We start from the raw sequence: 15133 nt of genomic DNA, 5'->3' as shown, positions 1-15133 counted from the left end.
ATCCCATGAACCATGAGATCATGCACTGAGCCAAAATCAAAAATCAGATACTCAGCCGACTGAACCACCCAAGCACCTCTGGAATGGATTTCTTTAGGTTTATCATAAATGGCTTCACTCAGCTTCTTGAATCTGTACACTTAGTCTTTTCACCAAATCTAGAAATTTTCATTGCTTACTTATGTGAATACTTTTTCAGGTCCATACTTTTTCTCCTTTCCCTTGGCTTTCCAATATTACAAATGTTTGATTTCTGTTTTGTCTCACACTTTCCTGAGACTATGTTTAGGGTTTTATTTGTTTGTTTGCTGCTTCTTCTTCTTCTTCTTCTTTTTTTTTTTTTTTTTTTTTGGTCAATCTAGAGTCTGTAGTTCAGATTGAGTAAATTCTATTGATCTCTCCTCAAATTTACTGATTCTATCTTCAACCATCTCACTCTACCATTGGAGCCATCTAGTGTATTTTTTATTTTGGTTATTGTATTATACAGTTCTAGACTTTACATTCAGGTCTTTTTTATAACATTTTTTTCTCTGCTAATGTTTCTATTTTTTTATTTGTTTCAAGAGAATTTGCAATGAACTAGGGAAGCATTTTTATGATGTCTTCTTTGAAATCTTTGTCAAATAATTCCAGTGTCTGGTTAACCTCTGTGTTGCCATTAGTTGATTGTCTTTTTTCATTCAAGTTGTGATTTTCCTGGTCTTTGGTGTAATGAATGATATTTGACTGTATCCTGGAAAGTTTAGATCTTATGTTATGAGACTCCTGATTATATTTAAATCTTCTTCTATAGCAGGCAACATGTGGGTTCTGGCCTATTTTTGTGGGCTAAAATTCCAATGACAATTTCCTTTTCTGAGCCCTCACAATACTATTCTGGTCTAATGTGTTCTGGTTCTGCTTGAGCTCTAGCCGATGGATGTTTCCCTGTTAGTGCTGCTAGCAGAAGTGGAAAGTTCTTCTCTGGGCTCCCAGGTCTCTTAGATGGGGGACACTGAACCCCGAGGATGGAGAGCATCTTACCCAGTGTCATTCGGCTTCCTTTTAAATCTCTGGTGGCCACATAGGAGGAAGGAAGTACCTACTGGATTGACTTCTCCCACTGGAAGGTAGGCCAGTTGTATTTCCACTGTTGGCATAGAAGGCCACTGTGGCTGTCCACCACTAAGCAAAATATGGAGAGACACTGGGCCTGTTGGTACTGCCTGTGCAAGTGGAGGGACCCACTGGCTGCCAATGAATGTGGGGCATGGTCTGACAGGCACAATGAACCACTGTTGCTTGGTGCCCCAGAACCAGGTGTGAGCTGATCCATGTAGATTCTGTTGTTGCTGCTGTTGCTTCTAGCAACAGGCACAGATGTGAGGTCAGCAAACATGGGCAGATCTGATTGCTATAGCCACTAGGTGTGGGTCTTCCTGTTAGGACCCTGCTGGCCTTTCTCTTTTCCAGTTTCTTGGCCAAAGAGACAAGGCTTGTTTAAATGTTTTGTTTGGTGAGGTTCCTCTCTCTCTCTCATTCTCTCTCTCTCTCTCTCTCTCCCCCCCTCCCACCTTCTGTGTATGTGTGTGTGTGTTCGTTCTTTTTCTTTTTCTTATTTATGTTTTGTTTTGTTTTCCATGTCTGTTGGAAGTTTGGGTGGGTGGTCTTTCTATCATTCATCTAGGATGTATGGGAGATAACAAAAAAAAGCTAGAGAACTGTCTGGATAGTGTTCAAGTCCTGATGTTCTTTAGTCATTCTATAGGTTTCTTTCCATCTTATAGAGTCTGTTCATGTTTGTGGAATTATTTCCAGGATATTCACTCATATTTAGAGGAGATAAAGAAAAGCAAATCTAAGCCAACTTATCTCAGTAACAGATATCACAAGACTGTTTTTGACATTGAAAAAATATTTTTGTATGCTCATTCTTTTGGTGAACAGTTATGAACAAGACAGTGTCTGTCCTTGTTAGGATCAAATTATATGATAATGTAATAGCAACTATTAAGATGAAAAACAAGTAGACTGTGATTATTTTTATCATTACTTAAACAAAGGTATTCATTTTTTATAAAATAAAACAGTAAATTCTAATATCCATCAATCTTCACTGTAGGTATATTAACTAATTAATGTGGACATTACATCATATAGATTTTGTGATTTTTTTACTTTGATTGATATAACTAATATCTCCATGTACCTGTGGCAAAATTAAAATGTATTGGAACTACTTTCTGATGTAGCTTGTGATACAGAACTGGTTTCAAATAAGTGTTTTTATCAGATATTTTTAAGTATTTATTATTTATCTTTCGGAATATACTGTTCTTTAAATAGGTTTTCTTGGCTTGCTTGTTTGTTGACATTCTCTATAACTTCTGCTATTTCCTACACAATAGATTGTATTTTTTGGTACATTTTTTATTTTCACTATATGCCCCTTGCTTGGGGGAGGTAATTTATCCTTCAAGATATGATCTGTCAAATTCCAGGTTCTATTTAAGACAAAATTTGATTTCTCAATTGATTTTGTTTTAATATGTTTCCTTGATTAAATTTTCTATATGGTATTTTATTTTATTTTAATATTCTGGCCAAAATGGTTTATATGTCCTGATATGATCATCTTTGACAATTTTATTTTCATTTTAGTTATATTAAAAACTAAAAATTTTACATTCAGTTGGGAATCTTGAGTAAAAATCCATATAGATACAGGTATACATGTATCCCTGAGATTTAGTTACCTAGATAGCAGGGAGTGACAGAGTGACATTTTTATGCTTTCAGATACTTTTAGTTATGTTTTACACTTAACTAATAATCTTCACTGTCAATATAAGAGACAACTCCCATCATCCCCAAATTACCAACTTGGCAACCTGGTTGAATAGATCTATATTACAAATACTTTGTATAAATGTTAGACTGTTATAATAAAAAGACCCCAGAATACCATATCTTTGCTTAGAGAGGTAACTTCTCTCTTACGTAACAATCCACTCTACTGTGACCTTATCACCTACCTATGAAATTGTTCTTGGCTTCATGGCCAATGCTGGATTACTGTTACATCCATGTTCCAGCTTGTGAGTAGGGGAAAAGAAAGGCAGAAAGTCCAGAACAAGTAATTTTTTTAAACAATTATATCACTTCCTTTCATATTATTTTGGTAACAACTTAATGACATGAACATATCTAGCCACAAGGCTGCCTGGAGAATATCATATCTAGCTAGGTATTGACATGCTAAGTAAAAATTGGGAGAATAGATTTGGAGTACAACCTGCAACTTTCCACAATTCCAATATTTTAGTCTAGATTTCTTTTAATAAACTGAAAATTTGGATATCTCATCTCAATAAACAGAAGATAAAAGGAGACTTTAGGCACAACTATTTTACTATGAAGCTGAACAAATATTAAACTCCAGTTCTGCTATACTTGATTCTTATCTGTAAGGTCTAGGTTTAGGGAATCTCTAAAAAGTATTTTTATGGGTGGTAAATAAATATACAAATACTATAACATAGTTACTCTCTGCACTATATCTTAAAAGCTTCAGAATCCAAGGAAAGCATAAATGTCTTTACTAAGACTGTAAAGGCCTTTTTGACTTTCAGCGAGTTTCTATAAATTTTTATTTTCCTTTCAATGAAAGTTTGGGTGATTCTAATTGCAGAGTTATGTGACAAACCATTAATCAGACAACCAGTAAAACATAATAAGAGGCCTTGGACCTCAGGAAAGCCCGCAGGCCTCTATAAACATGTGCAGAAGCATTTGGCTATCCTAACTGCCACCAACCAAATGCTTACTTCGCTACAATTGGAAACCAATTTGGAAACTCACATACAAATATGAAAGCCAAATTTTCTGCTGAAACAAATGTTTTCAACTGAAACAAATGCTTGGGTTGCTCACATGTGCCCAAACCAAATATTTTCTTGTAACAATAAATTTGCTTCCAAGCCATCCATACTCTGCATCATTTATTAACTAAACAGGACTTGATATAATCCTACACTTCTGCTTCATTTGGGAAAAAAAAAAGATGAAATACCTACTGACTATGAAATTCAACACTTTGTTCTGGAAACAATACTTGAGGAACAGTGCCTTCATGCACACTATGCCCTCTGCCTGGAATGCTTAGCATGGTATCTATTATTTATTCAGTTTTCATCTCAATCAACTTCTTCAAGAAAACCTTCACTAAGATAAATCTCACCAACATTGTACATTTATTCTTGTGATTTTTGTTTAATGTATATTTCTCCCACTGCAAAGTAAGTGAAATAAGGGCTGTAACTGTGAATCATTTATAAGAAACCAGCAATAGTTTTGGGCTAAATAAGTGGAGGGATATTGTGTAACTTGCAGGATTGATTTGAGAATTTGATAAGTTATGGCATATAAAACACTTAGCGTCCAGCATATGGAAAGCAAATATTTTTTTCCCTCCAATAATAATAATATAATTAGAGGGAATGATATAATTGCTTCCAATAAAGTGTAAGCTCAATGCACTGAGAGTTTTTCACACTAATATATTTATATTCAAACTTAGAAGAGTGTCTAGGATATAACACATTTTCAATAAGTAAACAGTAAGCAGATGAAAAAAAAAAAAAGAATGGAATCCAAAGAAGGCAAACATCTCTTAACTTCAGAGAAAAAAATATCTAAACTTTATTACTAGGCCAGGAGAATGACTAAATAAATTTTGTGTGTATATAAAATTCCTTTTTCTTTGAACTGTGTTGATTGGTATAGTAACTACAGAAGGAATGTGAAAATGAAGGTTAGTAGGTGAAGCTGAAGTTTGTTTGCACTAGATTTACGTTTGGAAGCACTGTACACACTTCTAGAACTTTTAGGGCCATTTGATGAGGGTTACTCTTGAATCTGTTGTATTTCTGTATGGCTTAATTGAGATTGACTTTGTGAAATATCTGGTATGAAAATGAGGTGACTAGAGATTACTTACAGATTACTTAGAGATTATGAAAATCTCTAAGCTTGAAAAAGATAACTAGGATATACCAGTCTTTGGTTGATATCACTCATTAGTACACATAAAAATGCTTGAAACAGCTTTTGGTATAAAGTAAAACATAATTAAAAACACAGTAAATCATAATGGTGGGTGTCACCAGTAGAAAAGCCATTAAGACAAACAAACAAACAAACAAACACACACAAAAGAACAGGGGCACTTGGGTGGCTCAATTGGTTGAGTATCCGACTTCAGCTCAGGTCCTGATTTCATGGTTTGTGAGTTCGAGCCCCACATCAGACTCGCTGCTGTCAGTGTATAGCCTGCTTCAGATCCTCTGTCTACCTCTCTCTAACCCTTCCCTGCTTGTGCTCTCTCAAAAATAAATAAATGTTAAAAAAAAAATTGAGAGAAATGTAAGTTGAACTTCTATGGCACCTTTAGACAAAAGAGACAAAAAAACAAATGGAAATGCATGGAATATTGGATACTAAGATTTCTTCATGGCATTTCTTGTGCTTCTGGGAGACTTGCGATGAGCACTGGGTATTGTATAGAAGTGTTAAATCACAATATTGTACGCCTGAAACTATTATTACATTACACTGTATGTGAACTAACTGGAATTTAAATACAAACTTAAAAAAAATACTTGTGAGATATTTGTTTGATTTTCAAATATGTGATTGGAACCTGTACTCAAAAGTTTAGGCCTGTTTGAGCAGACAGCTCTCAATTAAGTGTTTTAGATATCAAGGAATATAGCTTTTTTGTTTTGTTTTGTTTTTATGTAAAGCGTTTGAAGTATTTGTATTTTTCTCTCTGATTTTCCATAATGAAGATGCCGTTATGCTTCATGTTAATATTCAATGTATTTTCTATGCAGCTTCTTGATATTTGTCTCTTTAAGAACTGTTGCAAAAGCAATATATACGCATTTCTATGGGGAGTTTTTTTAACATGATTTTGATAAATGACTTACAAATTTTTTTCATATCCTAATTATTCAATATTGAAAACTAATGTCATTTTGTCAATATCATCTATGTAGGGAAACGTTCTCAAAAATTCAGTTTTTAATTTTTCAGTGATAGAGTCACAAGATTTTAAATACTGTTTAAATTTTTTAAGACAATTATTTACAGCTTGATTCATTAAAAAAAGAATGTGTAAAAGCTTATATATACATATAAATAAAAGTAAAGTATACCCATTTCAGGAAATAAAAGGAAAATAAGTGTTGGAGAGTAATGTGAAATAAAGCAGAAATATACAAAATCCCTACTATAAAATCCTTATTTGGTGAGAAAATAGTGGACCATGCAAAGCCTCTATGAGTCCTCAAAGCCAGAAGAAATAAGGAAAAGATTCACACCTAAGTTACACATTGTTAGAAGAGGTCCTCAGGTCCACAATATTAATTTAAGAGATGTTTATTTAGGAAAAAATTCTTCCTCTTCTTCTTCTTCTTCTTCTTCTTCTTCTTCTTCTTCTTTTAACTAAGTGCTAAGAAAAATCTCTTCCATTGGTCCTGATTGGAGACTCCTGTGTGATATAGTGAATGTTGCATTCAAGAATATCTCAAGTAGGAATACTATGAATATTTCATGAGAGATTCCTCTTATCAGGTATCAGTGAAGTCCAGGGTCACAGTTTCAGTTCACGTGTCAGAAAAGCCTAGAATGTACTCAAAATGTTGCCTAAGTACAGAATATACTTAAAATGTCATCAAGTACAAACGAACTGGTCTGACTACAGTTGCAACAACCTGATTACAAAGTTTTTAGTAAAAGATAATTTTATGACTATTTGGTATTTTTTTCTAAGACATAAAAAACATCTGTTAAGTATTAAAGATGCAAAATAATATTTATATTCCTATATAAACACACATCTATACATATCTATCATGTATATTTAATCACATAGGCTAATAATACTATGAATACCTATTACCAGACATGCTACATGAGGAATAAAACATTTCCATTATTTTGAAATCCCTTTCAAGACTCTTTCTGTCCCATCCTCTTTTCTTTAGTGAGGTAACTTATTTCCTGAATTTCATGTTTATTTTTTCTTTATTTTTATTTATTATTGTACTAAAATTATTTTTACCCTTAATAGTATATTATTTAGTTTTTCATAGTTTAAAGTTTATATAAATTGAATCAACTCTATACATTTATCTGCAATTTGCTTTTTCTGCCTTCCATTTCATTCCTGAAATTCAACCATTTATTTTTTTATAGCCATCATTTATTCATTTATACTGATGTGTAGAATTCCTTTATATATCATTGTTTGTTTATAGATGTAACTGTTCATGGACAATTGATATGTTTTCTATTTTTGGCTAAGATAAGGAGTGCTTCCACAAACATTATGATACATGTCTCCAGGCACACATCTTTTTCCTATGGTGAATACCAAGAAAAGTATTTGGTGAGTCATTGATAACGCCCATCTTCAACTTTACTAGATCATAGCATTTTTTTCCCCCTAATTGCTCTACTAAAGTCACCAACAGTACAACATTCCAGGTTTTTCATAGCTTCATTTTTCTACCTTTTGTCAAACCTCTTTTATTTCTGCAAATCTCCTGAGTGTGAAATTGTATTTCATTAGTTTAAAATAATATTTCCTTGGTTAGTAATAGTTCTAGAATATCTGCATGTCTATAGGCTAATTTTCATATGCTCATTTAGGACTTTTGACCATTTATCTTTTGAATAGTCATTTTTTATTTATTATTTTTTTTTCTTTTTGGTCAGCTATAAGTTGCAAATATTCTTTCTGCTTCTACTTTGGCATTTTATTTTCTATTTAATATTTTTAATAACGGAAATTTTAAATATTAGTGTTGTCAAATTAATCCCTGTTTTACTTTTGCTATTGATTCCTAAGAAATTAATTTCTAGAGGTCACAAAGTATTCATATGTATTGTCTTCTACAATTTTTATTGCTTTTTCTTTCATATTAAAGTTTCTAAGCCACCTGGAAATGATTTACTTATATCCCTAGATGTGAACAGAACCAGTCACACCAGCATCATTTTTTTAAGTTTGCAAATTCACACAGAACCAAAACCAGCTCCATGATAAATCAAACTCCACGTATTATTTGTGGATTGTTTGTGGGCATTCTATTGTATTTCTTGATGTTTTCTTGGTTTATATGCCAATGCCACTGTCTTGTTTACCATAATTGTTTAATAATTTATGGTATCTCATGAGGCATTTCCCCTTTCCTTGGTCTTCACAGGATTATCTTAGAAAATTTTGGCATTTTATCTTGCATATAAACTTAAGAATCATATTGACAAGGTCCACAAAATAAACTAGGGGTTTTGATGGAAAATGTATCAAATCTATAAATCTGTTTGGGGAGTATTGACATTTACATGTAATAGAATCTTCCCATCTTTGAATCTGGTGCATGTCTCAATTTATTTGTCTTATTTAGTTTCTCCCAATGAAGCATTTAAATTGTCTTTGAAACAGCATGTTAGTATTCGTCTAGAAACCTTATTTCTGATGTAACTATAAATGGCATCCTTTTAAAATTATGTTGTCTAACTGAGTGTTTTGGTTGTTGTTACTGGCATATAGAAATGGAACTGAGGTCTATGTTGACTTTTAGACAACAAATAGTAAAATATTGTTAGAAATTATAGCTTATTTGTATATTTTTGTTTTTTTTATGGAGATAATTATGCCATCTGTGAATAATTAACCTTCAACCTTATGGATATAAATGAAAGGGCAAAACAAACACTGATACCTTGTCTGTCACGTTCAGAGCTCTTGACCTTGCTACTACACCAAATCAATGTTACTTTTTAAACGATAGTATAAAACACCCTCGTTTTTCTAAAATTCTATCTCTAAGAATGGATTTTTAAAAATCACAAAATTGGGCACACTGGTAAATCAAATTGCATCTCTAATTCTTAGTAAGACCTCCAACACTAAATATAGGGTAACTATATGTATCATGCTTTGCTTTAGAATTGATTATTCATTTGAAGTGTTTGTACAACAAATATTTTATATCTTATTTTCTTCTTTCATTTAGTTTCATTGAAAACTGCTAATTTTAATATGGTCTTAAGATTAGAAAAAAAGAATAACATCTTAGGCTTCCATAGTGTTTTATATTTTGCAGAGAACATTTGAATCCATTATTTCAATTGGTCATAAAAATTCTATGAATTGAGCTGTTATTGCATTATTTCATGGGTGAATAATTTATTGAATTTAATTAAAAATAGGGGAAGAAGGATGTTGGAAGACTATATCACATTTATTCTATGTTAAACACATGCAGTATTATGTAATGATTAAATTAGAACTGACTTTTTTAAAGGGTAAATGTGTTTGTAGGAAAATACCAATAACAGAAAAAAAAATTGTTTGTTCCTCATTAAGCCCCATCTCACTTTTTTATGATTGAATTCTAGAAATATTAGATGTTTCTCTAAAACAAATTTCCCTCTTAAATAAAGAAGGACTATACCGATCAATACTCAATAGGAAATAAACCAGAGAGTGGTATTTATTGTTGATCTAATCCCTCAAAAATATATAAGTGAAACTATATTTACTCGTGCACATAGGAAATGAGTGCAGAAAAGGTATCAAGTATTAATTCATGCATGTCCTCTCACCTAATACCTGTGACAAATAGTCATAGTGGCTACAGACCAGAATTAGAATCCATGCAACTAAATGATTCTCAGGGAAACTGACCTAATTTGCTTAGGTTTAAAATATATATTTATTTTTGTATTCTTATTGAGCTAACTGCTATGGGTCTCTTTTTGTCTCTTACGTGGTTATCCATCCAGTGCACACAATATTTCCTTTGCAATAGCACACACAAAAATCAATAACCTTGAATGCTGCATGCGGTGGTTAAGTCTACCAACTGTCAGACAGGGAGGGAGAGGAGAATTAAGATATTGCATTTTAGGCATGTGTATTAACTCACCATCTAACATGGAAAAAATAATGAGTGTAACCCTCACAATGGTGGAGTATAGGGAGCTTTTAAATAGGGAGTTTAATCTCCTTTAGAGCAAAGCCACACTCTCGGTTGCCCTAGGTTTTTGGCAAGATTCCCAGAAGCTGCAGTCATTCATGAGCCACACACTCTGTTCTTAGGAAAATTGCATTGGGATCTTCACAGAGTGCAACCAATGCTCTCATTTTGGATGCTTCATCTGTAAAAAATCCCCTCACACATGTATATACACGTGCGTGGTACTTAATTCAGTCACCACCAAAGAATGGAGCACTGCTGGGATTTGAACCTGTGGTTGCAGGAAGTCCAAGTATTTCAAACCTTATGTGTCGACTATAAAACCATTCCCTCTGGCTGATTATTCTGGAATTAAAATGTAGTCTATGTTAAGCAAGCTTGGAAAATTCCCAAATCAAATAAGCTTATTTAGAGAGGCTTGTTCTACTCTCTCTGCAAATGCTCAAGCCACAGCTTTATTTTTACCTGTAGTCCTCTTGACTTTTGTAATGTTCTCCATGTTCACATTCTCACTCAACTCTACTTTGAGTCACATTTTTTCTGTGAGATATATTTACTGTAACTAGAGAATAAAATACAGTACATAATATGTATTTACTTATTTAAATTCTTAAGCTATGAAAAATTACCCGACTGTTTCATTTCCAAGGCAAGGGACAATCTCTTTCACTACTTAGTGTTTGTTTAACAGAATGAGGCTTGCGATTGGGTTTTGACTGATTAAACTAAAATGGCTCCTGAGACCAATGTGTATATCTTTTCCTTATGCGCAATTTTTTGTGGTTTTCTACTTTTGATGTTTACATTCATTGAGGTCAATTTCAATAATTACAGCAGCACTATACTTTTCGTTCATATACTACATTTTGAAAAATTAAATTTTATACAATTTCCTAATTTGGAAAATGCACAGCAGGGGTACTTGCAGGTCAGCTTTCAGCTATATGCAGATCCCTAAATTTGGATAACTATCACTAAACAAAAAAGACAAAATAGAATATAACATCTGCCACCACCGCCACTAACAGCAAAAGCAGAAGACAATGTTTATTTTACCTCTTCGTGACATACAATTTTGCTAATAACTTAAATGAAAACAAACAGATTCCTTTTAAGCTTTGGCCAAAAATATTTATAGCAATTAAGCTATTTAGTTATTGAAGTTGTATAATCCTCAGACAACATTAACTGGCAATTATGAGGGAGTTCTCCACAGCTTCAGGTCTGCATGCAGAAAACTCAGATACCCTAAAATGCTGGGGTTTTTTTGAATACACACTGGCTGTTCTGTTAACCTCTTACAAATACTTGTAAAGACATTTTCTTTGCTATCATCATGTTATATTTCCTCAGAGCGTTACCCTCACGCTCTCCCCAGGGCTAAATGTGTTTTTCGCAAAACCGATTTCATTAATTCTGCTAACATTTCTGTGATTTAAAAAAAAAAAAAGTGGCGGAGAGGGCAGGTGGTGTTCTCTCTCCTCATCTGATAGGTAGAGAAACTGAGGTACTCAGAAGATGAAGGGGCGTGCAGATGGTTTCACAGCAGGTAAAGGGTGGAGCCCAATCTCCTGCCTGTGGTGTAAGTGTTTGATCTGTTCCCAGGGAATAACACATTGAAACGTAATTCAAGAAAATAAAATGTAAGGATATTATAGGAAAAATTTAGCAATGTCTCATGCCTCGTTTCTCTTTTACTGTATTTTGTACATTCACGTATTCCTTGGCTGCGTTTGCAATCTACATATTGGAGCTGAAGATAACTTGCTGTCTCCAGGATTAGTGCATTTTTTCTAAACTGGACACTTTTGGAAAACAACAAAAACTGGAGCCAAATTCTGTGTAGCCTGACTCAGTTGTTTCCAGCAAGGTCAATTTGGTGTTTTCTGCTGTATTTATGATTGACTATGAGGCTATGGATTAGAACACGTGGGTAGAGATAGAGGGTTTCTATTAAGACATCTTAATTTTTATAGAAGTGCCAAACTATAAAAGCCTTTATAGTAATAAAAGTATGTATTCTATAAATATTCAATTATGTTAAAATATATTTGCCTCATTGATATTTGCAACTACGAAACAATAATATAAATCAGCTAACTGGAAAATACAGAAAGTTGTATATGTGCCGAAAGCGTGCTACTACAAACAGATGAAGATTTTAACACCGTTTAAGATCCTACATACGGTAATGAATGGTAATCTAGAATACAGTTTCTCCTGTCCAATTATGCAGACCTTTGACAAAATTTCTTTCCACAAAATATTTCAAATTGATTTGGAAAATGTAAACAAATCCATTCTTAACAATTTAAAAATAATTCATTTAAATTAAATAATTCGCTTTAAATTGTTAGTTTAAAAATGTCAAAACTGGGAAGTTGCACAAATGTAACTCCATAATCAAACAAAATTGTTTTAATTTTAGCAAAGTTTAGTTTTAACAAAAGGCTGAAGCAACCATCATTTAATAGTAATCTTTCACTTTCTAGTCCTTCTATTGAGGTGTATAAATACAAGTATTTTCTGTAGCAATGTCATCAGGGTCAATTAAACAAGAAAATTAAATCAGATTTACTTTTGAATTCACATTTCCTTTATAGCTTTTCTTATTATAGTACATTTGTTTTTCTGAACTAAATTTGTCAACCTTTTAAATCTCTTATGCCATAGAAAATAGCATCTTCTTAATGGGATGTATTTGCTAGTCAAGGCTGATTCAATGTGCGTTTTTATATCATCTGTCTGATAGAAAATAAATAAAAAAATAAAAATATATCTAGTATAAAATATACAAAATATATTATTGACTCATAGTGTTAATTTCACTGTTAAAAAATGTTGCCACATAATTCAACTTTCTTAAAGTGGAATACTGGAGATATTTAAATCTGATTAGAACTTCTAAAATCTAATTTATTATCTTACAAAGACTACTTTGTCTGGCTCATCATTTGGCAGACATTATTACAAGTTAAGGGGATAATAGAGGTATTTAATAGTTACCTCAGGTATTATTGAAAATTTCACAGTCGCCATAAAAAGCAGTTTTTAGCATTTTAGTTTGGCATTTTTGTATACATTAAAAGGGATAATATTAGATCTAAGAAAAAATATTAGCACCGGAATAAAATTTAACATTTCTGCAAACATAGTTATTTTACAGATCTACTGTAAATTTATTAAAATAATAACTGTGATACGAAGTGAAAATAGGAAAATTGTGACTGGATAAAATGAAAGAAACCTAGAATAAGAGATTAACTTTAGGAATAATTTCTTAAATGAAGATGATCTTATTAGTAACTAAACTGGTAATGAAATCTGTATGAAGTAATCGGAAATAAAGTAAACACATTCTTATAAATATAAATCCTGATTCAAATGTGGTTGCTAAAGAGCTTATTGGCATTATAGAGAAAACAAACGTGAAGAACAGCTCCAATTGTCATATCTATTCAGACATTTTGCAAAGTTTTGACATGAAAAAATTCACATTTTCAAAATAGAGGTGAACCTCAGTGCATTGGAAAAAAAATCATAGAGACTTTATTTTATTAGACATTATGACCATTCATTTAAGAGATTTTTTTTTATATTTGACATACATATGAGAAATAGGTATCTAATTTTTTTTATGTCAACTTGCATTGCACAAAGAAGATAGTTTCATCTCACATGTGTGGCAGGCCTCACTAAAGACAACTGCAGCTAGAAACAGAGAGATTTCCAGCATTTCTTGAAACAAAGCAAAGTAAGAAAGCTCAAAGCTTATACAGCAAATGTGACATTTGCCTCAAGTTAATGACCTCACTCCCTGTGTAGCTATAAATGATAACAGCAATAACAAAAGGAGCATGACTGTTACAATGACATGCTTACATGCTTTTTCTGGGAAAAAAACAGTGCAATTTAAAATGAACTTTTATTTCAGAAATCAAGCAAAAGACATACCAAAACAAACAACTAAGCAAACAAACACAAACCAAAATTTAAGTTTTGGAGATGTTCACTCAAATATTCAAAACATATTTGGGGCTTTTTTGTTAGTTCCTAAGACATTTTTTACCTTTCTTCTTGTGTGATTTAGATGCAGGTCAAAAAAAAAAAAAAAATTAACAGCTTGAAGAGTGCTAATTAGAACCAATTATAATTTCATTGACCTGCCATGGCTCACTATGTCCTGGTGAAAAAAAAAAAAAAGAGCATTTTGCTTTATGCACATGTCTGATTGGGGAAGCTTAATATTCAACACATGTGCATGAAGTAATCAATTAACTAGCAGTCTAAAGAGGACAATAATCTATGCAATTCCTTTTGTTAATTTCTAGTTAATATGATTATTTAAAAATACAATCATATTGCAGATGGGACCATTTGATTCATCAAACTAGTGGCTATCTAACTAGTATATAAAATTGGTGTTCATGTCTATAAAAGGACAGAAAAAAACACTTCTATATAATTTATTCATCATGAAATCATAAAAATGCTGCAATGAAGAAAGTTCCTTTGAATCAATTCAGTTCTCTAGGAAAGTAATTCAATTTTAATGTAACCTACACTAGTTAACAAAAGGTATTTCACAAGCTTTGGTTAGAAATGCAATACAGTAACCTAATATTACCTTACTTCTAAGTTTAGCAACCACCATTTCATACTGTGTTACATGTAGTTTAAAAAGTTGTCTACTCCCATCTAGTGGTCATATTGTTAAATGTCCTTTCAAAAATTAGCAGCGTGAATGGTCTGTATTAAGGCAAATAGAACTGCTGTTTTATTGTCAGAATTAAATAATTAATGCAGTTAACAACATCTGCATAGATTAAGTAATTCAGGCTCATGGGTTTTGTTGATAGCAGTAATTTTAAAAACAGCATAAAATGGTTTTAGCCTGATTTATGGAGCGTAGCTCATGCTGCCAGAGCCGCATGGAGCTCATTGACTGGAAAACTCCCAGGATCACTCAAGAGAATTGCCATAGTTCTATAGTCAACAATTTCTTATGAATATTTTATAAAAATGTCTATGTATAAAGAGAAGGAAAGTTCAAGCAATGAGGTCCTCTGTGTACAGCAGAATTCCAGAATATAAAAATA

This window comes from Lynx rufus, unplaced genomic scaffold, assembly GCF_022079265.1.
Source record: "Lynx rufus isolate CCGP_SWC_20201006 ecotype Redwood Valley unplaced genomic scaffold, mLynRuf1.p SCAF_6, whole genome shotgun sequence".
Lineage (NCBI taxonomy): Eukaryota > Metazoa > Chordata > Mammalia > Carnivora > Felidae > Lynx > Lynx rufus.
The sequence above is the reverse complement of the archived record's forward strand: the minus strand, read 5'-3'. Positions refer to the sequence as shown.